Consider the following 23,657-nt stretch of genomic DNA (forward strand, 5'->3'; position numbering starts at 1 on the left):
AGGGATTTTAGTCTGGAGAAAATGATTTTTGGTTTAAAAGTAAGTGAAACATTCTTAATATGGCATGAATATTATGAATGTTAGTTGCCCATCTCTGCCTCATGAAGGCATATCTTAAAGCAGCTGTTATAAACAGGCCGTGTTTTAAATATGATGTGCCCTGCAGTGCCAATGTTTGCAGTTTGAAACACAGCAGGAAATCACTCAGGTGTCACATCATGCCCATCTTCCTCTCTCTTCTCTTTGAGACTGTAATGATTGGCTCTGTCTGGTGTGGTTTCTTCTTTGGGAAATTAAGTCGGAAATCTTTATCTTCTTTCTGGAGAGCTCAGAAGGTTTTGCTGTATTTTAATGGCTCTGGCCTACAAACCAACACCCTTATTGGCAGATCAGACACAGGAATCCATCTTGGATGCAAGAACTGTCACTAGGTGGAGTGGCTGTTCCTCTCTGTTTTCCTTTGTATTGTCAATGCAGAGTTTTCTTTCTTTGTTCCTTATTAGAGAACTTTAGGTCTGTCACTCGCTGGAGGGTCAAGCAGCTGGTATATAGATGGAAACCTGGATCTTATTTTGGCCCTATCCATATCCTATCCTCTCTCCTTATTGGGCTGCATATATTTAATGTGATTTTCTAATAACTTGCAGACCAGGGCTTCACCTGGGTTCTCTTTGGCGTTCCCCTGTAAGGGTGTATACTCACTAATAAAAAAAAAATTGATTTAGAGGGACTCCTTGCAGGTGGACATGGTACTGTTATTCTCAGCCCCCTGCTGAGCTTTACGAGAGGAAAACCCTCTAAAGGTATGATGGGTACATAATATCCAACTGTCCTAACCCTGCATCAGCAGAGGATATATCTTTCCAAAGTGGTGTATAGACCAGCGCCCGCCTGAGCTCTTGTCAAACCCTGTTTTGTACACCTTTGTGGCATAAGCCTGGCTTGTTTTCAACCACCCTTTATAACTAAAGGAAGACAAGCATCAAATGTAAAACGTGTACTAACCTGTACTTCAGGAGGCACGGATAAAAGGCCCCATGGAGATGGAGGCGATGTCATGGGCGTCCACCGATCTACCAGCTCTGTGGTGAGGGAGATGATGTCTGGAGTTGCATTGCTGCAGATATTAGATTTGTTAGTTCCCGGACCTCACTTGACACATGATGAAGAATCTTGCTGTGATCCTACAGCTTCAAGTCGTATACAATATATAGACCGTGTCATCTTTTTTAACCAGACTGAATCAAGATTTCTGCTTGTGCTGGCTGGGATCCAAAACGGGGACTGTGACGTGTCCTAAATCTAATAGCACTGCCTAGCTCAGAGTTGGGGAATAGCATTATCACTCTGACTGCCACAACTAGGGCAGTTGGTAGGATTCCTATGTGAGTCCCGAAACTTAGCGTCAAATTATGAACACTCTTGCATATTACTAAGCCTTATGTTGGAAACACTTGAAGATTAGCTTTGGATCAGAAGGTAAACTCTATTACAGTAAGGTAATCTCCTACACAATGGGCTCATTTGCATAAATCATAGTTAGAGGTGGGATAAAGTTCCAGTGCGTAACAATGAAAATTATTCTAAAATTCTCAAAATCATCAAGACATCATTTAAAATGTTTGGTTAGATGTTGTTTGAACTTACCACTTCACAGTTGTCCTGCCTAAGACAAAGATGAACACGGCAGTGGAGGAAAACCTTGCTGTGGTTGCTGTAGAAGGCGAACATCCTGAAAGAGAAACGTCCTGTTGTGGAGACGCCGTTCTCAATCATTTCTACTGTGTTATCCTCTGGATTGGGACACCTGAAATATAGGTTAAACGTTTAAGGTTCACAGTAATGCATGGTACAGTTGTATGTGCAGGGTCCCTCTGGACATAAAGAGCAGGTATCAGAGTAAACTACACTTGTTGAAGTGAAAAATCAAAGATTATTAGTGAATATCTCTGTCCAGCTCTGATATTTCTCCATCGTTTACTCATTTCTGGTGGGCAATATCATTTTTTGCTCTCAATGATTTGTACAAATTAAAAGAAAAAATGTTTGGACAGTAGCTTAAATACAAATAAAAATAGTGAAGTGTGATAACAAGCAAGAATTTGAGCGCTTGGTGTCCTCATTTCTTGACCATTATTAAACATTGTTCTGGTTGATTTTGTATCCTTTATATATATTATTATATTCATATACAAATAATACCAGTCTGTTGTGATTAACATTTAGAACTACTGTCCCAACATTTTAAAATGTGTGTTTGCATGTACAGGGTTTAGGAACAGTTATTTACTTGTTAGTGATGAGCTCCCAGCGGACGGTATCATTCACATTATTCGTAGGAGTGGCCCAGCATGAATCCATCACCGTGGCTATCTGCCTACTGTCCACCCCCTGAACATAGACCTCAATGTAGATCCGATGGTCCACCTCTATGTCCACACTGCCGTTGTAGGGGTGGGAGAAAGCCGCGTCCTGGTAAGGTATCATCCTGACCTGGTACATGCCCTCTCCGGCTGGAAGAGTCTTCCGCACAATGCTTTGTAAATGGTAAACCACATACTCATTAGTCAATGATAAGTCAATATTCTGTAATAATTTGACCACTAGCAATGTTTTAACTCTTTATTAGCCATTTGTTTTCAGATAAGGGATGTGTATGAAGTGCAGTGTGGAAAATGTAGTGATGTAGGTGATAGGTGGTGTTGGTGGTCCTTCTGTTCTAATTTATTTCAATCACTGACTTGAATTTCGTTTACCCCAGATCTCTGGACCTTTAGTGGCTTCATACTTTATGTGACATCATAATGTTGTACTGTATGATGCTACTCACTGGAAACTATTAAGCTAGAAAAAAGGCAAGAACATTGCTTGACTGGAGCACCAGTTCACCAGGGCTGGTTCTACATATAGGACTTGTGTTATAAATGTACATTTATACACTGGCAGATCATCAATAATAAAAGCACCTGTAAGCAAGGGTGTGGCCGAACCCCCTGAGACCCATGATTAGAAAGGGTGTTTGGTTTATTTTCTATAGATTTCTAAATAAATGAAACTGTAATTTATCTGTACCTCAGGATGGGATTCAACTCTGTCCCCATGGTGATGGTCTGACTGAGCTGGTAGATGCAGGCGAAACGCAGCTCCAGTACTTTGTTTCTGATAACGGTGGTTGTTGTTGAGTTCATTTCCCCTCGGATAACGTTCTCATAGATGAAGTGGGTGCCATTGGCCTGGAGATATCGATCAGTGAAAAGGTTGACCCCACATATAGAGTAAAAACATTTTCAGGTTTTTTAAGTCCATGACTTGTGTAGGTTAAAATCATACCGTGAAATTTGTGCCACACATGTGGTCATCATGATCAAAATGGAACACCAGTCTGCCATCTTGGATCGTTCCCATGCAGCTGGGGTCACTCAGGTGAAGGTTGTTTGCCATAAAACCAGCTTCAAATAGCTGACAGTGGGACAGAGACACGGTGCCAGTACTGCTCTCACAAATCGACAAATAGTCTGGAGAGAAAAAAAAAGAGCAAATGTTTAAGGGGGGGAAATAAGTTCAAAGCAAATAACTGGAGTATTTTTTGTCTGAATTGATCAAAGTGTCCCAAAATGTACCATAGGTCTCTGGGTTTGGTTTAGGACTGTTCTCATTACAGAAGCAGCCAAAGGCGCCATTTCTCTCCCCACACCATTCATTCTCAGTGCAGTGCAGCTCCTCACAGGGGTCCACCGTCGCTAAATTGAGTAGCCAAATGTTAAAATATACAAAAATACTGTTAGACATAATTTGGAGCCATAAGAATAAATAGAGAGTACTCACGGCATGATAGCTCAGTGCGCCAATCTGGTATCTGGAGTTCCATCATGGTGCAAGCGATCTCATAGGCCTCCACTGATGGACAGAGCATGTCTCTGCCCGAGTAAGCACACAGGTCATACACACATGAAGAGTAGTAGGTTTCAGGGTTGATGTACTGATGGCACTGCTGGAAGGGTCCACTGGTGTTGGTGATGATGCTACAGAGATCAGAATACTCTTGTCTGAAGGGGCAGTCTTCAGAATCATGGGTCTGGTCATTGGCACCACATCTAGACAGAACACAGCATGAATATATAGATACACAGACAGACGGACAGACAGATATCCCAGATATTTGTGATTTCTTTATTATAATTACCCTGGGCTGCTGGTGTTTGATCTCCAGCTGTTGCCGAAGTCGTTATCGTTGGGTGCAAATGTTCCATTTGGCATGATCTTGTCATCTGCAGGATCCCGATTATTGTTGCCACACATTCCACAGACTGATCCACGGTAGCTGGGGCCCAGTTTTACCATGAGTGTCATTCTGCCATCGAAGTAGACAATGAGCTCACTCGATGCATTCACGACCACAAAGTTCTGCTCTTGGTAGATCTCTGCAATATGGCCAAGCTGAGCAGGAAGTGAGTCTGTGTGATTCCCATTAACCTGCAAAAAAAAAAAAAAAAACTGTAGTAAAAAAAAAAAACAGGAATTAAATATAAACTTCCTAAATCTTAGATTAGATTGTTAGTACCTTCACGTTGCGGTTCAGTCCGATGGTAATCTGTTTCTGCTCTCCTAGATAGTTCAGCCACACATCCACTGCAGATACGAAGGACACAACGGTGCTTCCACGGTGCATGTTGGTCGCCACCACACGGAATTGTAGGCCATTGTCAGCCACATACCCACAGGTCTGAGAGATCTCATATGAACACGTGCCCTGGAGAATCAGATTTGAAGCATTTGAAACATTTCAAGGAGAGTAAAGTAGTAAATAATTTAGCTAGTATGCATCCGTCACATCTGAGGCTGCCGGTTTCTCTCCTCGCCAGCAGAGGGCACCCTACCCTGAGTAAAAGCTGGCTGGTGTCTCACCTGATCCCAATCAGTGGCCATCTTGGGCTCTTTAAAAACCCTGGTCGTTTTTGGATCTGGTGAAGTATCACTGTGTACACCACATTTACATTAAACTATACGTTTCTTACCTGAAAGTGTGCTACAGCTCCATCATAGGTGTAGTAATGGGGATCGCTCGTGACCATGCAGGAGGACATTTGGCTAAAGCAACCAAGTCTGCCATTCCGGATCGCACATTCCTGGGTGGGGCTGCAAGAGGTGGAGATGCAGCGCAGGTCATTGGAGGCAAAGCATTCACAATGCTGGGAGCATTCTTGTGTCCAGAACTTCTCACCAATCTGCAAGGCCAAATGATAATGGGTTACTAAAAGTATGTCATTGGACTTGGTTTGAAAAAATGTCCTAAATGCATTGAAAACTCACATGAAAATAGAATCCATCATACAAGCAACCACACTGCTCCACTGGTACACAGAGGCCTCCACTTCTCACAAAGCCTTCATTACAGAAGCAACCCTCTGTACAGGTCCTGTCACATATGGCATCGACACTGCTGGCACAGGTATGCCCACAGTCTGTACCACACAGTTCGTAGTGGCTGCTGTTGGAACAGATTTTAGCTAAAAAAAATTCAAACACACAAGAAAGGTAGAATATATTAGTTTGTACTGTACGCTTTACAGGGGGTACATGTTTGTTTATATGGTTGTAACTGTATCCAGTTTCATTCCAGGTTACTTACGACAGATGGTGTTCTCCCTCCAGGGCAAAATCACAACATTGGCAGATTGGCAGGTACTAATGTAGGTTTCAATGGAACGACACAGTACATCATTACTGAAGTCAGAGATACAGACATCAAAGACACAATTATCAAAGTGGCCCTGAGGATCCACATAGGCATGACAGGAGCTCAGTGGACCCCCAGTGTCTCTAAGGATGCCACACAAAGTCTCTGCCCTAGCTTGGTCTGAACAAGGTGTAGGATCTTCTCCTCCATGGTGGCATGTTGTGTCATTCACAACATTCCAACTGGCTCCAAACTCTGTAGCTGAGGAAGCCAGCTCTCCAGAAGGAGTAAGGAAATCATCATTTCGATCATTATTGAAGTTACCACACAGGCCACATGTAGCTCCACTGTAATTTCCTGGTACAGTGACGGTTGCCATGTAGGAGCCATCATAACTCACACTGAGTCCAAAGTCAGTTGTAACATACGTGTACGGTCCACTGGAGTAAACAGACACCCTCCCAAAATCTAGCAGGACAGGAAGGTTCCTGGTGATACCGTCAATCTAGTGAAAAGGAAATTAATATTTTAGCAGCCTATTGTAAATGTCATGTTGTACGTTATGAGTCAATCATGTTTTACTTACCTTAGCTGTCCCGTGCGCATTCTGTGAAAGGATCACCAGATGGCCTGAAACATTGACAGAAACCTCAACAGTGATTGACACTGGGAAACCAAACCATGGTTGATTTCGTCCGATGACTTTAAAATACTGTAGCCCCTGAGTATCATTACATACACTCGCCAGCGTGTATCTGCATGTGCCTTGGAAGTCGAACCTTAGTCCATCAAAAGAGGTGTAGTGGGGGTCCCCTGAAGCATAGCATGTGGCATAGGGTCGAGGATGGCAGCCATATTCTCCGTCAACGATGCTGCATGTTTCATACTTATTGCAAGACGATGGGCTACAGGTGACGTAACCTGTGGTACCACTACACTCGCAGAAGGACTGGCACTGTTCTCCCGACCAGAAGCGCTCTCCACCTTGCCTGTAGCGACCTTCGTGAAGGCAGCCACAGCCCACTGGAGGAACACACTGGTCTCCACTAAGCAGTAGACCATCATCACACTGGCATCCTTCCTGGCAATGTTGGGTGCACAGAAAAGTGAAAGATATACTGGGGCAAGTTGCAGGGCAGGATGTACCACACACCTCATAGTGGCTATTTGCAGGGCAGGGGAATTCTTTAATAGAGGAATAAAAGATCATTAGTGAATTATCTACACCAAAATAAAGTCATGAACAAATGTGTCTGAGCTAAAGCTTGTAGTACTCACCACAGTTAGTGAGGTTTCTCCATTCTCCCACACTGATACCGCTTTGCTGGCAAAGTACAGCATAACCCCTCAAGGCTTCACACAGGGCCTCTCGAGCTCCCCCTGTCTGTTCCAAATAATGGGTGCACTCCTCAATCCAGTCCTGTGGCTCCAGATTGCTGTGACACTGAGCAAAGGGTCCATCGGTCCAAGATGCTGCAGTGCTGGTCGAACTGACTGCTATTCTGATAATACCCCGGCTCCCAGTTATTGGACTCCACACAGTTGGCTGAAAGTGACCCATCCCGCCAGCTATCCCCAAACTGTTGTGTATCATTCAGAAATTCTCCAACTGGGCTGTAGAACTCGTCTTCAGGGTTTCCATTGAGATTCCCACAAAGACCACCAAGAATCCCAGTATAGGTGGTGGGTGCAGTGATTCGGATTAGGTGTGGCCAGTCAGCTCTCACGGTCACCCCAAATGATGTTTCGATAATGACACCCTTCACACTGCTGTGGTAGATGAGGATTTGGCCTGAGCCAACACTGAATGGTAGTGCAACCTCCTGACCATCAACCTAAAGGTCACAATGAATATTATCAAGATATGAGTTACTTTTCAGTATGCCTAAATAAACATATACAGTGGGCCCAAAAAGTATTTAGTCAGCCGCTGATTGTGCAAGTTCTCCCACTTAGAAAGATGAGAGGCCTGTAATTTTCATCATAGGTACATTTCAACTATGAGAGAAAAAAAAAAAATCCAGGAAATCACATTGTAGGATTTTTAAAGAATTTATTTGTAAATTATGGCGGAAAATAAGTATTTGGTCAATAACAAAAGTTCAACTCAATACATTTTCAGCATTTAGCATGTCAGCAAATCCGCCAAACATGAGAGCACCAGATTACCAAATTATTTGACATTTACATTTTCAGCATTTAGCAGACACTTTTATCCAAAGCGACTTACACAATGAGCGGAACACGATGAACAATTGAGGGTTAAGGGCCTTGCTCAAGGACCCAACAGTGGCAACTTGGTGGTGGCAGGGCTTGAACCGGCAACCTTCTGTTTACTAGTCCAGTACCTTAACCACTGAGCTATCACTGGCCCAATACTTTGTATCAATACTTTGTAACATAACCTTTGTTGACAATGACAAAAGTCAAACATTTCCTGTAAGTCTTCACCAGGTTTGCACACACTGTAGCTGGTATTTTGGCCCATTCCTCCATGCAGATCTCCTCTAGAGCAGTGATGTTTTGGGGCTATTGCTGGGAAACATGGACTTTCAACTCCCTCCACAAATTTTTTATGGGGTTGAGGTCTGGAGACTGGCTAGGCCACTCCAGGACCTTGAAATGATTTTTACAGAGCCACTCCTTCGTTGCCCAAGCGGTGTGTTTGGGATCATTGTCATGCTGGAAGACCCAGCCACGTTCCATCTTCAATGCTCTCACTGATGGAAGGAGGTTTTGGCTTAAAATCTCACGATACATGGCCCTGTTCATTCTTCCCTTAACACGGATCAGTCGTTCTGTCCCCTTTGCAGAAAAACAGCCCCAAAGCATGATGTTTCCACCCCCATACTTCACAGTAGGTCAGCATTCTTCTTCCTCCAAACACGACGAGTTGAGTTTTAACCCAAAAAGTTCCATTTTGGTTTCATCTGACCACATGATATTCTCCCAATCGTGTTCTGGATCATCCATATGCTCTCTGGCAAGCTTCAGATGGGCCTGGACATGTACTGGCTTAAGCAGGGGGACACGCCTGGCACTGCAGGATTTGAGTCCCTCTCGGCGTAGTGTGTTGCTGATGGTCCCTTTGTTACTTTTGTCCCAGCTCTCTGCAGGTCATTCATCAGGTCCCTCCGTGTAGTTCTGGGATTTTTGCTCACCGTTCTCATGATCATTTTGATCCCACGGGATCGAGGGAGATTATCAATAGTCTTGTATGTCTTCCATTTTCTTACAATTGCTCCCACAGTTGATTTATTCACACCAACCTGCTTGCCTATTGTAGATTCACTCTTCGCAGCCTGGTGCAGGTCTACAGTTTTCTTCCTGGTGTCCTTCGACAGCCCTTTGGTCTTGGCCATGGTTGACTGTTTGAGGCTGTGGACAGGTGTCTTTTATACAGATAAAGATGTCAAACAGGTGTCATTAATAAAGGTAACGAGTGGAGGACAGAAGTTAAGCTTCTTAAAGAAGAAGTTACAGGTCTGTGAGAGCCAGAAATCTTGCTTGTTTATTATTGACCAAATACTTATTTTCCACCATAATTTACAAATAAATCCTATAATGTGATTTCCTGGATTTTTTTTTTCTGACTAAAAACTTTTTGGCCCCACTGTAGTTTAATATAATTTAAACATGGACAAGCCTACCTGTGCCTTTCCTCTTTCTTTCATCTCTACAGAGACCTGAGATCCTTGCACCTCGAACCTCAGCACCCTAGAAAAGTCCTGAGAGACCGTGGGCACCTTCTGCACTGTCACTACAAAGTGAGGTTGTGACACTGGTCCCATTACTCTTGCCAGGATGAGTTCACAGGCTCCTGGATAACTGAACATTCGTCCATCAAAGGTGTGGTATGTGCCTAGTCCTTCAACCAAACAGGTGGAATAACCGATAGGTCTGCAGCCTCTTACACCATTATGGAGACCACACATTTCCTGTGGACCACACTGGTAGGGTTGGCAGCTCATTACCATGTTGCTGCAAGTGCATTGTCTGCCACAGTCCTCGTCTAAAACCACTGACTGACCATCAGCATAGTAGAGACCTTCAAATGTGCAGCCACAGCTGCTTTGTAGAACACACTCTCCAGCACTGAGAACATATCCTAGATCACAGATGCAGCTCTCCTGATTTTGCAGGGGGCAGTTGACAGGTGCAGAAGGGTCACTGCAGGTTGCTGGGCAGCTTGTTCCATTGGACTCAAAGTGACTGTTTGCTGGACATGGGATTTCTGGAGAGTAATGGTAGGAGAATGTATGGTAAGGGTTTCTGCTTGAAGAATGCATAGTTGTAACAGAAAAGAGAAGCAGGTATGATGCTTACCACAGAAACCTTCTCTCCTCCAGTGACCAAGCTGTATGCCATGCTGCTGACATTGGGCTGCATACACATTGAATGCCTGGCACAAGGTTGGCTGGTGTCTGCCAGTCACACACAGATCATAGACACAGTTCTCCATGAAGATCCGGGGTGACAGCACTGAGTGACAGTTGGTAAATGGACCACTAGTATCCACCAGGATGCCACAACTGTCTGCATTACTATAAAGGTTTCTCTGATCTATGGTACAGACACAATCCAGACCCGAGCACTGTGGAGACTGGCAGGTTTCATCTGTGTCCCCATTTACCTTCCAGGAGTTTGCAAACTCCACATCTGAGTTCAAGATCTCTCCTGAAGGTGTGCGGAAGTCATCTTCTGAGCGGTAGTTGAAGTTGCCACACAGGCCACATGTGCCATTTTGGTAATCATAAGGCACACTGATGGTCACATAGTAATTGGCGTTATATGTAACAACCAGGCCGAAATCTGTACTGATAACCACAGAGAAACCAGAATGATAGACTTGAATGGCGCCACCGTGGAGGCTGAATGGTGTTGCTGTGAAGGTCCCGTTCACCTGAGAAGAGATAAACGAATATGAAATATTACAGATTCATGAATCAGAAGGATCCAAAACAGATCACATTCACTAAAGAAGTGAAGGGATACTAACCATGGCCTCATGGGAATGGTCTCGTACCAGTTCCAGTACTTCATTGTAGACAAATACTCTGACCAGGCGTGTCCATGACACATGTGTGCTGCCCCAATGTTCGTTCTTTCCTTCAATGCGATAGTACGGCAGTCCAACACCACAAGCCTGAACAGACAGATATTTCAAATCATCTTTTTTCATAAGTGGAAAATTTAAAACCATAATAAGTCCACAACCCCAAATCAGAGAAAGTTGGGACAGTATGGAAAATGCAAAGAATAAAAGAAACTGTTTCTAATATTGACTTTGATTTGATGTCAGACAGGATGAACCTGAGATATTTAATCTTTCATCTGCTTATCTTCCTTTCATTTATTAATAAACATCCATTCCTGCATTTCAGGACTGCAACACATTCCAAAAAAAGTTGGGACAATAAAGCATTAACAACTTTGTAATGTTCATTAAAAGACATTTTGGCACAGAGGAGACCAAGTGATTTAATGTTTCAGCTTTTTTGTCTTGTTCTGCCTGCAAACACGTCTTAAGACGTGCAGCAGGCCAGTCCAGTACCAGTACCCTCTTCTTCTGCAGCCATGTCTTTGTAATGTGTGCAGCAGGTGGGAAATGCTGGACGTCCCTGAAAAAGACGACATATTGAAGGCCGCACATGTTGCTCTAAGATCTCAATGTACTTTTCTGTATTAATGCTGCATCACAGAGTGTAAATGACCTTTACCAAGGGCACTGACCTAGAAAGAGCTTGAATGCTGATTCATCTGACCACAATACACGTTTCCACTGTGTGATGGTCCATCCTAGATGCCTCCGAGCCCAGAGAAGTCGACGCCACTTCTGGACATGGTTAACATGAGGCTTCTTTTTTGCACAGTAAAGTTTAAGTATCATTAGTGCAGTAACTCTGTATTGTAGAGCTTGATAAAGGTTTGCTAAACTAATCCCTCACCCATGTGGTTATATCAGCTAGTGTTGAGTGGAGGTTCTTGATGCGGCGCCGTCTGAGGGATGGAAAATCACAAGCGTTCAGATTAAACTTTACACACTGAAATTCCTCCTAATTCCTTAAATGGTTTAATGATATTCTGCACTGTAGAGGGAGAACATGCAAATCCCTTCCAATCTTTCTTTGAGGTTCATTGTTTTTAAACATTTCAATAATTTTCTCACACATTTGTGGACAAACTGGATCCTCTGATCATCTTTACTCATCAGAGACTCTCAGCCTTTCCTGGATGCTGCTTTTGTACCAAACCATCATTACAATCATTAGAAGTGTTTTCAATTTATTACTAGCCCTAAATTTCCCCATGTCCCAACTTTTTTTGCAATGTGTTGCAAGCCTGAAATGCAGGAATGGATGTTTATTAATAAATTAAATGAAGTTGAGCAGATAAAAGATGAAATATCTCAGCTTCATCTTGTCTGACATCAAATAAAAGTCGATGTAAATGTAGGAATCTCTGTGTTTTTATTATTTTATTTAAATTTTCCATACTGTCCCAACTTTTTGTGATTTGAGGTTGTGTAATGAAAACACTTTGTGGAAGTGAACCTCAGAGAGGACGTAGGTGCAGGTTCCTTGAAAGTGAATGATTTGACCATCGAAGGTGTAGTAGTGAGGGTCACCAGATATGGTGCATGTTTGGCGTGGGATATTTTGGCAGCTATACTGAAGAGCATTAGGACGGCAGGCTTGAGAGAAGCTGCACGGCTCTGAGCTGCACTGGAGGCCCGACCGGGAGCAGGTGCATCTTTCCTGGCAGGTGGCATCAGTCCAGAATGAGACGTTCCGGGGCACAGTGTCATCTGATAAGATAAAGTAGTTCAGTTAGATCTCAGTGTGATACATGCTGATGTTTGATGGCTTCTGAAGTGACATTACTGTTAAATTGGCATCCTCTTGATCCTTGATCCACATGGAAGGCCCATCTGCCCAAGACATTCACATTGCTGCTGTATGTAAAAATGGTGTAGTTATGCTGAAATGACCCAGGGATTGAGAAGTAGTAGCTGGAGTTGTCTGCGGTGTAACCAGCCTAGAAATGACCAAATATAAAATAAAACAAAGTAACATTGTAGATTTTTTCCTCCCTCCAGATTACATTAACATTATATTATTACAGCATTATGTTTACCTGTACAGTTCGGTTAGTTGGAGCAATCTCACCATAGTTCATCAGGATGAATGATCGAGCACCGTTTGAAATCAAAACTGCTTGGAAAGACGTTTCCTAAATATATCAAGGGACAAAATGTCAGACATTATTGAAGACCTGTTTTTCTACATTTTTAATAAACAGTTTAAAAATCACATTATAGGTTAGAAAAAAAAGTCTTACAGTTCCACTGGTTGGGTAGTAAGCTACTTTACTCCATGTTGCAACAAAGACCCAAGTAGCGCTGAAGTTTAGCTCTGGGAAGTACTGATTGATGTCTTGGGTAGATCGAGCGAGAACGTCACCTGAAGTGTACTGCTGATATGAGACAACACCATTTCCACGATTATCAAGGTCTGTCCAAAATGGAGCAATGAGGTCGAATCCACCATATCCAGGAAACTGGTACGGACTGTAGCTGGACCACGGTAGAATAAAGCTCAGGTGTCCATTATTGTTTACCTGCAGATTAAAGCCAGATTTCAATTCATATGTTTTGGAAGCTTTCATCTAATCAGAGTAGCTCACTGTCAAGAATAGTTCATGAGGTTCTAGAAGCTTTAGATAGTCTTCGCATCTTAGCCTACCTGATTCAAATATCTACCTGGATAAAAGGTCAAATGTACTTACATACGTGATGTTGTAGGATTTTCCAAAGTATGTAAACGGTTGTTGAAGAGTGATAGCAGGTGAACTTCCATCATCTATCCGTGGATTGACTGTGTCTCCAGCTCCAAATGGATAGAAGTGCCCTAAAAGGAACCAGATAACATGAGCAGGCTAGAAGTAACTGCTAAGCATGCACTTTTATTTTATGTTTTTGCTTAATTTTAAGACACTCTGCCATCTCTGTTTTTTAAAATACATTTTAAGAGACAGTCATCATTTAGAGATCGACTAAATCTGGGAAAGTTTTTAAAAAATCTCTCAAAAAAAATCTTGACTATGTGTCCAGTATATTTTCATGGTCGTCATCTCAGCACCTTAAACTAAACTAATCCTGCACTATAATGAGCTTCCAAACATACCAGTTATGATAAGTATGATAACTCTTGATCTATACCCTCAAATGGTGGCTGGTAAAACTGGACCAAAGCATTAAGTTTGTGATATAATTAAGAAAAAAATACAAATTAGATTTTTTGGTAAAGCATATATGAGCCTGAGGGTTTTATATATTACCCCAAACACTTGGACAAACACAGTGTGTTACAGCAGGACACTGACCCAAAACCCAAAATCAAACTGGTTTAGGTTCAGCTGAACTAGGCTAAACTTAAGAATTTAAAATGGACTACACTTGGTCCTAACACATGAAAACACAATGTTACAACTACCAGTAATAATAATCCTTGAAATAATAGAGATTATTTATTACATTTAGCATTACCTCACTATTGTAAATATTTTCTTCATGCACCTGTAGTCTGTCAGGTTTAGGCAGCATCACTAAATAACTCGGTGAGTAAAACCTCAGTTTTATAACTCAAATTTGTTCATTAAGTATCAACAACATTTTAGATTAACATGTTCTTCAGTTATCAAGGTTGTCAGCATATCACATTGAACTGCTGCCTACCAAGGCTGAGCTGCCACTTGACTCCAATTACAACCTAAAGATTTAAGGAGCCCTGGAGTACAGTGGGGCCAAAAAGTATTTAGTCACCCACTGATTGTGCAAGTTCTCCTACTTAGAAAGATGAGAGAGGTCTGTAATTTTCATCATAGGTACACTTCAACTATGAGAGACAAAATGAGAAAAAAAAAATCCAGGAAATCACATTGTAGGATTTTTAAAGATTTTATTTGTAAATTATGGTGGGAAATAAGTATTTGGTCAATAACAAACAAGCAAGATTTCTGGCTCTCACAGACCTGTAACTTCTTCTTTAAGAAGCTCTTCTGTCCTCCACTCGTTACCTGTTTGACCTCGTTATCTGTATAAAAGACACCTGTCCACAGCCTCAAACAGACTCCAAACTCAACCATGGTCAAGACCAAAGAGCTGTCAAAGGACACCAGGAAGAAAATTGTAGACCTGCACCAGGCTGGGAAGAGTGAATCTACAATAGGCAAGCAGGTTGGTGTGAATAAATGAACTGTGGGAGCAATTGTTAGAAAATGGAAGACATACAAGACCATAGGAGAACTTGCACAATCAGTGGCTGACTAAATACTTTTTGGCCCCACTGTACTGCAGGGCTCCTTAAATCTTTAGGTTGTAATTGGAGTCAAGTGATGATCCAAGATGGCGAAGCGTTAACACGCAACGGCCGCTCTGGGGCCGAAAAACGGTGTTTTTTTGTTGTTTTCAGAAAAAGTTTGTAAGTTTGTTTAGGACAGTTCTGTTTATAAATGTATGGAAACCACTTTTGACCTAGTTTACAACCGCCAGACACTGCTACAATTGAGAAAACAGTCAGAAACCAACCTGCAAGATGATCTGCTGCGAACTCTGCATGAACTCTGCCTACTCGGCGAACCAGTCCTGCTACGAGAGGAGCGAACACGCTGGATAATGTTTACACGAACATTGCTGGTGCGTATCGGGCGGCGCCCCGCCCCCACCTCGGATACTCAGACCACATCTCTGTAATGCTAATTCCAGCATACAGAGCACTCGTCAGGCGCTCCAGACCTGTACAGAAACAGGTGAAAACCTGGCCAGAAGGATCCATCTCTGCTCTTCAGGACTGTTTTGAGTGCACTGACTGGGACATGTTTAGGGAGGCTGCAACATACGGCGATTACACTGATCTAGAGGAGTACACGACTTCAGTGACCTGCTACATCAGCAAATGCATTGAGGACGTCACTACCACTAGAACCATCACTTCCAGACCCAACCAGAAGCCGTGGATGACTCCAGAGGTGCATGCACTGCTGAGGGCCCGAGACTCCGCTTTTAAAGCAGGTGACCAGCCGGCTCTGAGAACAGCGAGAGCCAGACTGTCCCGGGCAATCCGAGAAGCAAAGCGCGCACACAGCCAGAACATCCACAGCCACTTCCAGAACAGCGGTGACACATGGCGCTTGTGGCAGGGCATCCAGGCCATCACCAACTACAGGACGACTCCACCCGTCTGTGACAGTGATGCCTCCCTTCCAGATGCACTGAATGACTTCTACGCTCGGTTCGAGGCACAGAACAACATGTTGGCGAGGAAGATGATCCCACCTTGTGACGACCAGGTGCTTCGTCTCACCACAGCGGACGTGAGGAGAACTCTGCACAGAGTCAACCCATGGAAAGCTTCTGGACCAGACAACATTCCTGGCCGAGTGCTCAAAGGATGTGCAGACCAGCTGGCAGATGTATTCTCTGACATCTTCAACATCTCCCTGAGCAGCGCCATCGTTCCAACGTGCCTCAAGACGACCACCATCGTACCCGTGCCAAAGAAGTCATCTGTGTCATGCTTCAATGACTATCGTCCCGTAGCACTCACGCCTATCATCACGAAGTGCTTCGAGAAACTAGTCATGAGGCATATTAAGACCCTATTGCCTCCCACCATGGACCCACTACAGTTTGCATACCGTCCTAACCGCTCAACGGACGACGCCATATCCACTACACTTCACCTGGCTTCTACACACCTGGACAGAAAGAACACTTATGTCAGGATGCTGTTCATAGACTTTAGCTCAGCATTCAACACCATCATTCCTCAGCATCTAATTGGAAAGCTGAGCACGCTGGGCCTGAACACCTCTCTCTGCAACTGGATCCTGGATTTCTTGACTGAGAGACCTCAGTCCGTCCGGATCGGTAAGAACACCTCCAGCACCACCACACTGAGCACCGGCGCTCCCCAAGGCTGTGTGCTCAGTCCACTGCTGTTTACTCTGCTTACGCACGACTGTACAGCAATGCACAGCTCGAATTCCATCGTTAAGTTTGCAGACGACACAACTGTGGTGGGACTTATCAGCAACAACGATGAGTCAGCGTACAGAGACGAGGTACAACATCTAACGGACTGGTGCCAAGTCAATAACCTCCGGAAATTTCCTGCTGCCACACACTGAACTGTATTGACTATGTTACTTGCATTTTTTGCACACCTCTTGGAACTGCACAAGTTTTCTTTTAATTTCTGCACCTTACCTGTATTTTTGCACCTCATTTACTTTTTAGGCACCTTATCTGCATTGCCAATTTTACGCTGCTAATGTACAACATGTCACTACCTCATGAACCATTGTACCATCTATTCACCACCATGTACTAACACTTGTCTTTAGTCCTGTCTTAAAATTACTTGTTTAGATTAGGGATAATTAGGAATATCTTTTGTAGTTATTTATTATAGAATTTTTTGTATTTATTGTTGTATTTACACTGTTTTGAATTGTCTTGCACTTTTTGTACCGTTACACCGTGATCCTAGAGGAACGCTGTTTCGTTTCAATATGTACTTGTATGTAGCTGAAATGACAATAAAACCTCTCTGACTCTCTCTGATAATCTCCCTCGATCTCAATATCTCATCCCGTGGGGTCAAAATGATCATGAGAACGGTGAGCAAAAATCCCAGAACTACACGGAGGGACCTGATGAATGACCAGCAGAGAGCTGGGACCAAAGTAACAAAGGCAACCATCAGTAACACACTATGCTGAGAGGGACTCAAATCCTGCAGTGCCAGGCGTGTCCCCCTGCATAAGCCAGTACATGTCCAGGCCCGTCTGAAGTTTGCCAGAGAGCAAATGGATGAACCAGAAGAGGATTGGGAGAATATCATGTGGTCAGATGAAACCAAAATGGAACTTTTTGGTAAAAATTCAACTTGTCGTGTTTGGAGGAAGAAGAATGCTGAGTTGCATCCCAAGAACACCATACCTACTGTGAAGCATGGGGGTGGAAACATCATGCTTTGGGGTTGTTTTTCTGCAAAGGGAACAGGACGACTGATCCGTGTTAAGGGAAGAATGAACGGGGCCATGTATCGTGAGATTTTAAGCCAAAACCTCCTTCCATCAGTGAGAGCATTGAAGATGGAACGTGGCTGGGTCTTCCAGCATGAAAATAATCCCAAACACACTGCTCGGGCAACGAAGGAGTGGCTCCGTAAAAAGCATTTTAAGGTCCTGCAGTGGCCCAGCCAGTCTCCAGACCTCAACCCCAGAGAAAATTTGTGGAGGGAGTTGAAAGTCCGTGTTGCCCAGCGACAGCCCCAAAACATCACTGCTCTAGAGGAGATCTGCATGGAGGAATGGGCCAAAATACCAGCTACAGTGTGTGCAAACCTGGTGAAGACTTACAGGAAATGTTTGACTTCTGTCATTGCCAACAAAGGTTATGTTACAAAGTATTGAGTTGAACTTTTGTTATTGACCAAATACTTATTTTTCACCATAATGTACAAATAAATTCTTTAAAATCCTACAATGTGATTTCCTGGATTTTTTTTTTTCTCATTTTGTCTCTCATAGTTGAAGTGTACCTATGATGAAAATTACAGACCTCTCTCATCTTTCTAAGTAAGAGAACTTGCACAATCAGTGGCTGACTAAATAATTTTTGGCCCCACTGTAGATCTGGACAAGCAGCATTATGATTATAATGCACTTCTGGTTGACGTTTATGTTCAGTGTGGTGTGTAAGTCGGTGATTAGACAAAATTACGAGTCCTGCAAATATTATGATGACAAACAAACTAAAATTCTGTAAATAAATACATTTGTTTGGTCACGACAACTACAATTAAAGTTAACACATTCAAACCCAACAATGCTACTGTCAAGCACGTATACTGAGGCTGTTTTATTGCCAGTAAAACTGGAGCATAGCAAAAAATTACATCAAATATTTTTGGCATAATAGCCAAAGGGTCAAAACTTGGACAAACATCAGGTGTGGCAGCAGAACAGTGAGACAAGAGACAAATGAAAACTAACCAAGGCTAAAATAAAGATTTTAACCAGTTCTGTCACATACAAAAGTTCTATTTAAAAAATCTATAAGAAAGTTAAATTGATGAACTTTCTTTTAAACAAAGACGTCTGTGTTTGAATTATTCAGTCAGGGGTAAATACTCACAGTGCTGCTTCTACTACCACAATTCTGCACTGTTTTGATGCCAGCAAGAAATGAGTTGGCAAAGAAGATAGAGAGAAGCAAATATACATGGGCTCTGATGTTGGTCAAGAAAGACTAAACTGATGAAGCTGTTGAGTGGGGTGAGGTCAGCGTTCTGTACTGGACACTGGAGTTTCTTTAAACCACTTTGTGTGGAAAGGTAAAGGACCAGACCGTGTTTGAATAGGACAGGACCTTTCCTAACTGATGCAAAGTTGGAATCATATGATTTCTTTCATAGAATTGATTTATTACACCTGTTAGCAACTGCTGTGGCTGAAACACAAGAATTAGAAAAGATGTCCGAATACTTTTGTCTCTACTGTGCATGTGAACAGTTTAAATACACTCTCTAATTTAGACCTGCAGAGAGAGGTTGGGAATGTTTAATGTCTTTGATCAGTGAACATTAGTGTTACTGTAGGAATAATGAACCGTGTACGTTTTTCAAAAAACTGATCTCAAGTTTCCAGAAGCACGACAAAAAAAACTCGACTCCTCAGATTACCTGGGACTTGTGCTTCCACCCGTCCACCTATAAAAGAAATAAAAATTCACTTTAATAATGAAGAAAGATTAAAAAGCGTATTGTTATATCTAGATATAAAGTATTGATATATATTTATTTTAGAGCTTACTGTTAACGATGAGCAGTAGTGTCACACACAGAGCAAGTAAACGTGGCATCGTGAATCACTGTCACAGCCACCTAACAATGAATAACATGGTGACATTTTACTTTTACAGTATCTGTTATTTATAATATATATTACATGATATACAGTATATATACAGTACAGGGTGTGTATACCACAGTGCTTGTATAACAGCAAGTACAGGACACAACAGTGTAAATTATTAGGGTGCCTGCTGTAGCTGGTGAACTTTTTTTTAGAAAGCCAGCCAAAACCTATATAGAGTTGTTAACAGTTACCATCTTTCAGCCAGTTATTTAAAATGAGTCTGTTCACATTAACTGGTAAAAGTGATGATCTTTACCTGTTCATAACCCAGCTGAAAACAGGTGCTCATAATATGAACCATCTCTAGATGCAACTAGGAGCTTAAGGGCCTCAGTGCAAAAAAAAAAAATTGGGGGCCGCCTCAACAAATTGCATCTGCTGATAGCTGATCAGAATGAATTAAAAGTCACTCAGAAGTTACACTGCAAGTCCAATATCCTCTGGTATTTGTAATGCACAGTTTTAGTTCTTTTAATTTTACTTAACAAAAATATTTTAATATAATAATAAGGACCTGGCGAGTGCAGCCAGTGTGGGGGCAGTGAAGTGAGTGGTTGAGTTCATCTTGTGGAGGCCCCTCTGCCATGGGCCCCGGTGCACCTTTTGTATCTGCCGTAGTTTTTCCTGCCCTTGTAATTCACACAAGAACTATTATTCCTCACAATTTTTTCCTCTCATGTAATGTGAATTACAAATAGTGTCTGGCCCTTTAAGAAAGTTAAGTGTACTATAGGGGCATGGCATAGGGAGCATGTGTGTAGGGAAGATATCAGAAATGACGCAGTCTCCAGCTGTGTTTATTTTGTTCTGTTAATCAGCGTTCTGCTTCATGCACTTTTAAGAAACACAAATTACAACAGAGACACACATTTATGTGACACAAACAGCTCAATAAAAATAGTTTGATTACAGATTTTCATCTCGATTAATTTTTTTAATCGCGATTAAAAAATTTCCGCCTTATTAACGACAGCCCTAATAATAATATAAACTAATTCATGAGACACACATCAGGGAGCTCAAGCTGAGAAAAACATCAACTTAACTTTTGCTGTGGTCATTTTGCAGTCTAGCGTGGTGAGCAGAAACGGAATGTAAACATGAAGTGACGTCAGGGACCAATCTCAATCCGCTACCTACTCACTCCCCCTCTCCACTCCGCCTCCATTTGCGCGATCACGTGGAGTGTCACTCTGTAGTGGAGTGTTAGTGAGGAGGGAACGGTTTGGGAAAGGCTGCATGAGGTACCGTACGGTGCCGGCAGCTAACATAAAAATGCTCGAGTGGAAAACATCGATTTCATATCAGTTCACAAGGCTCATAAATATCTGAAATAATAAATAATTTCAGTACGTTTTGGTTAGTTTTGTAAACGCGTAATACAGTTCCAGTTAGTTATCGTTTATTCTTTTCATTGCCGTTTTTTATTTATTTCAGTTAACGAAAATGTTTTTTCAATTTCAGTTTTCGTTATTTCGTTCGTTTTTGTTAACAATAATAACCCTGCTGTCTAGGCAGTGGGAGCCCACCAGACCGGAGACCGAGCCTGATCCCATTATTCCCTCGACCCAGATTTCTAAGGTCATCTGGGACACCCAAAGGGCAGAACCCGACCTCGGAGGGGGACCTCCTTACTGACTGTTTGTCCCCTCTACAGTTCGGCGTCAGGTTTTTGAATGGGCCCATGCATCCCCTTTTGCGGCGCACCCAGGTGTGAAGAGTTTGGTGGCCGGGGATGGAGGGTCAGGTAAGAGACTTTGTCCGTATCTGCTCTGTTTGTGCTACTAATAAGAGCACTAGAGAGCGCCTTTCGGGGACTACTCCATCCGTTGCCAATACCATCCAGACCGTGGTCCCACATAGCCCTGGACTTTGTGACAGGCTTGCCAAAGTCCAGGGGATTCACGGTGGTATTGGTAATTGTTGACCGGTTCACCAAATCTTGCCTTTTTGTTTCTCTGCCCAAGCTACCATCTGCCATGAGCACCGCGCAAGTCATTCTGCAACATGGGGTCCCCTCAGACATTGTGTCTGATCAGGGCCCACAGTTTGTCATCCAGTGCTGGCGGGCCTTTTGCCAACTTATTGGTGCTACGGCCAGCTTATCCTCAGGCTACCATCCTAAGTCGTATGGGCAGTCTGAAATGCTGATTCAAGACCTGGGCAAGATGCTCAGGTGCTTGACTGCAGGGAATCCGGCTACTTGGGCCGATAAACTTTTGTGGGCCGAATTCTCCCACAATACCCTGCACCAATCTGCTTTAGGCATTTCACCTTTTGAGGCTCAGTTTGGGTACCCTCCTCCGCTCTTTCCTGAGCAGGACAGCAGGTGGCGGTCCCAACTGTACAGCATCATATCCGCCACTGCCGCACTGCCTGGCGTAAAGCAAAGGAGGCACTTTGAGTCCTGGTCTCGACGAGGGATCTCCCCGTCAGAGGTGCCCCCTATAAGTTGGCACCCAGGTACATTGGCCTGTTCAAGGTGGTGAGGCGGATAAATCCAGTGACTTATAGGTTGGAGCTTCCTCCCAGGATGAAAGTGCATCCAACCTTTCATGTCTCCCAACTTCGCCCATTTGCGTGCGAGGGAGTTACACCCCCTCCCCAACCTCCTGCCCCTCGTATCATCCAGGGTGCCCCTGCCTTTGCGGTACATCACCTCCTGAGTAGCAGGAAGGTACAGGGTAGCACCCAATACTTGGTGGATTGGGAAGGTTATGGCCCTGAGAAACGTTCATGGGTACCGGCTCGTGAGATCCAGGACCCTGAACTGATCCGCGAGTTCCAAAGGAACCAAGTTGCGGGTCTTGGGACCTCGGGAGCTGTCCCTAGAGGAGGGGGTACTATTAGGGTGCCCGGCGAAGCAGGCATTACAGAGCAAGACAAACAAAGGCCTCTAATAGGAGACTTGCTAATTAGGGTGGATTGCCCGCAGCTGGCCTATTCAAGTCGCCGCGATACAGCAGTGGGCATCGCACCTTTGTCTCTTTTTGTTTTGTTCATGATAGTGTCCACTCACCCTTTATTAGGGATAGAAGGCCCGAATGAAACAAGACCGGTCGGGTATGTAAGCTGAAAGGCTGAGGTAGTTAGCCCTTTTGTTTTTCTTCCTGTAGGAAAAGCTTGGTGCGACTTCGTTCAGCCCATGCGCTGAAGTTTATTTTGTAGCGTTAACGCTACAAAACACTCCTGCAGCATCAGCAGGAGGTTGGCTTCAGCCATTTTGCTTTAACTCTTACCTTTTGTGTTTTTCAGGTCGGCTGGCTTCTAACACCAGATAACTGCTTCAGGAGAAGCCACCGACCCTGTTCTCCCGATTCGTGCTAGTTGCATTGTGATCTCCCCTTTTTGGGAGTGTTTTTTTTTTTTTTTTGCTATTTCTCCTGAACCAGCGCCTCTTAAACGCATTGGGCATCTTTACCGTTCACCATAAGTTGGTGTAACAGTTAGCGCGAACATTCCGCACCCGAGCAGCCGGGGTTCATGCCTCAACTCTAGTTTTATCATTTTATCTTTTCTCTTTTTCAGATTCCTTCGCCTGCGGATCCAGCGGCTCAATTGGGGTTCTCCCAATTTGTTTTTTTGTTTCATTTTTTCTGTTTTCTTCTGTTTATAATGCCTTTTGTTTAAATAAAATATATTATTTTTCTCTGCACCTTGGGTTCTAGTCCATTCATCATTACATAAATGGCAGTAAATGCAACAGAAAATATCAGTGTGTTTATGTGTTGAAGTATCTAACAGTATACAGTACAGTGGGGCCAAAAAGTATTTAGTCAGCCACTGATTGTGAAAGTTCTCCTACTTAGAAAGATGAGAGAGGTCTGTAATTTTCATCATAGGTACACTTCAACTATGAGAGACAAAATAAGAAAAAAAAAATCCAGGAAATCACATTGTAGGATTTTTAAAGAATTTGTTTGTAAATTATGGTGGAAAATAAGTATTTGGTCACCCACAAACAAGTAAGATTTCTGGCTCTCACAGACCTGTA

General features: G+C 43.1%; 1 pseudogene; it reads right to left on the minus strand.

Annotated features, from left to right (window-relative positions):
* Nucleotides 1-1,012: 1,012 nt before the first annotated feature.
* Nucleotides 1,013-20,831, minus strand: LOC134302551 (alpha-tectorin-like; annotated as a pseudogene).
* Between the last annotated feature and the right edge of the window lie 2,826 nt (nt 20,832-23,657).

This window comes from Trichomycterus rosablanca, chromosome 2 (genome assembly GCF_030014385.1).
Source record: "Trichomycterus rosablanca isolate fTriRos1 chromosome 2, fTriRos1.hap1, whole genome shotgun sequence".
In the NCBI taxonomy this organism is placed as follows: Eukaryota; Metazoa; Chordata; class Actinopteri; order Siluriformes; family Trichomycteridae; genus Trichomycterus; species Trichomycterus rosablanca.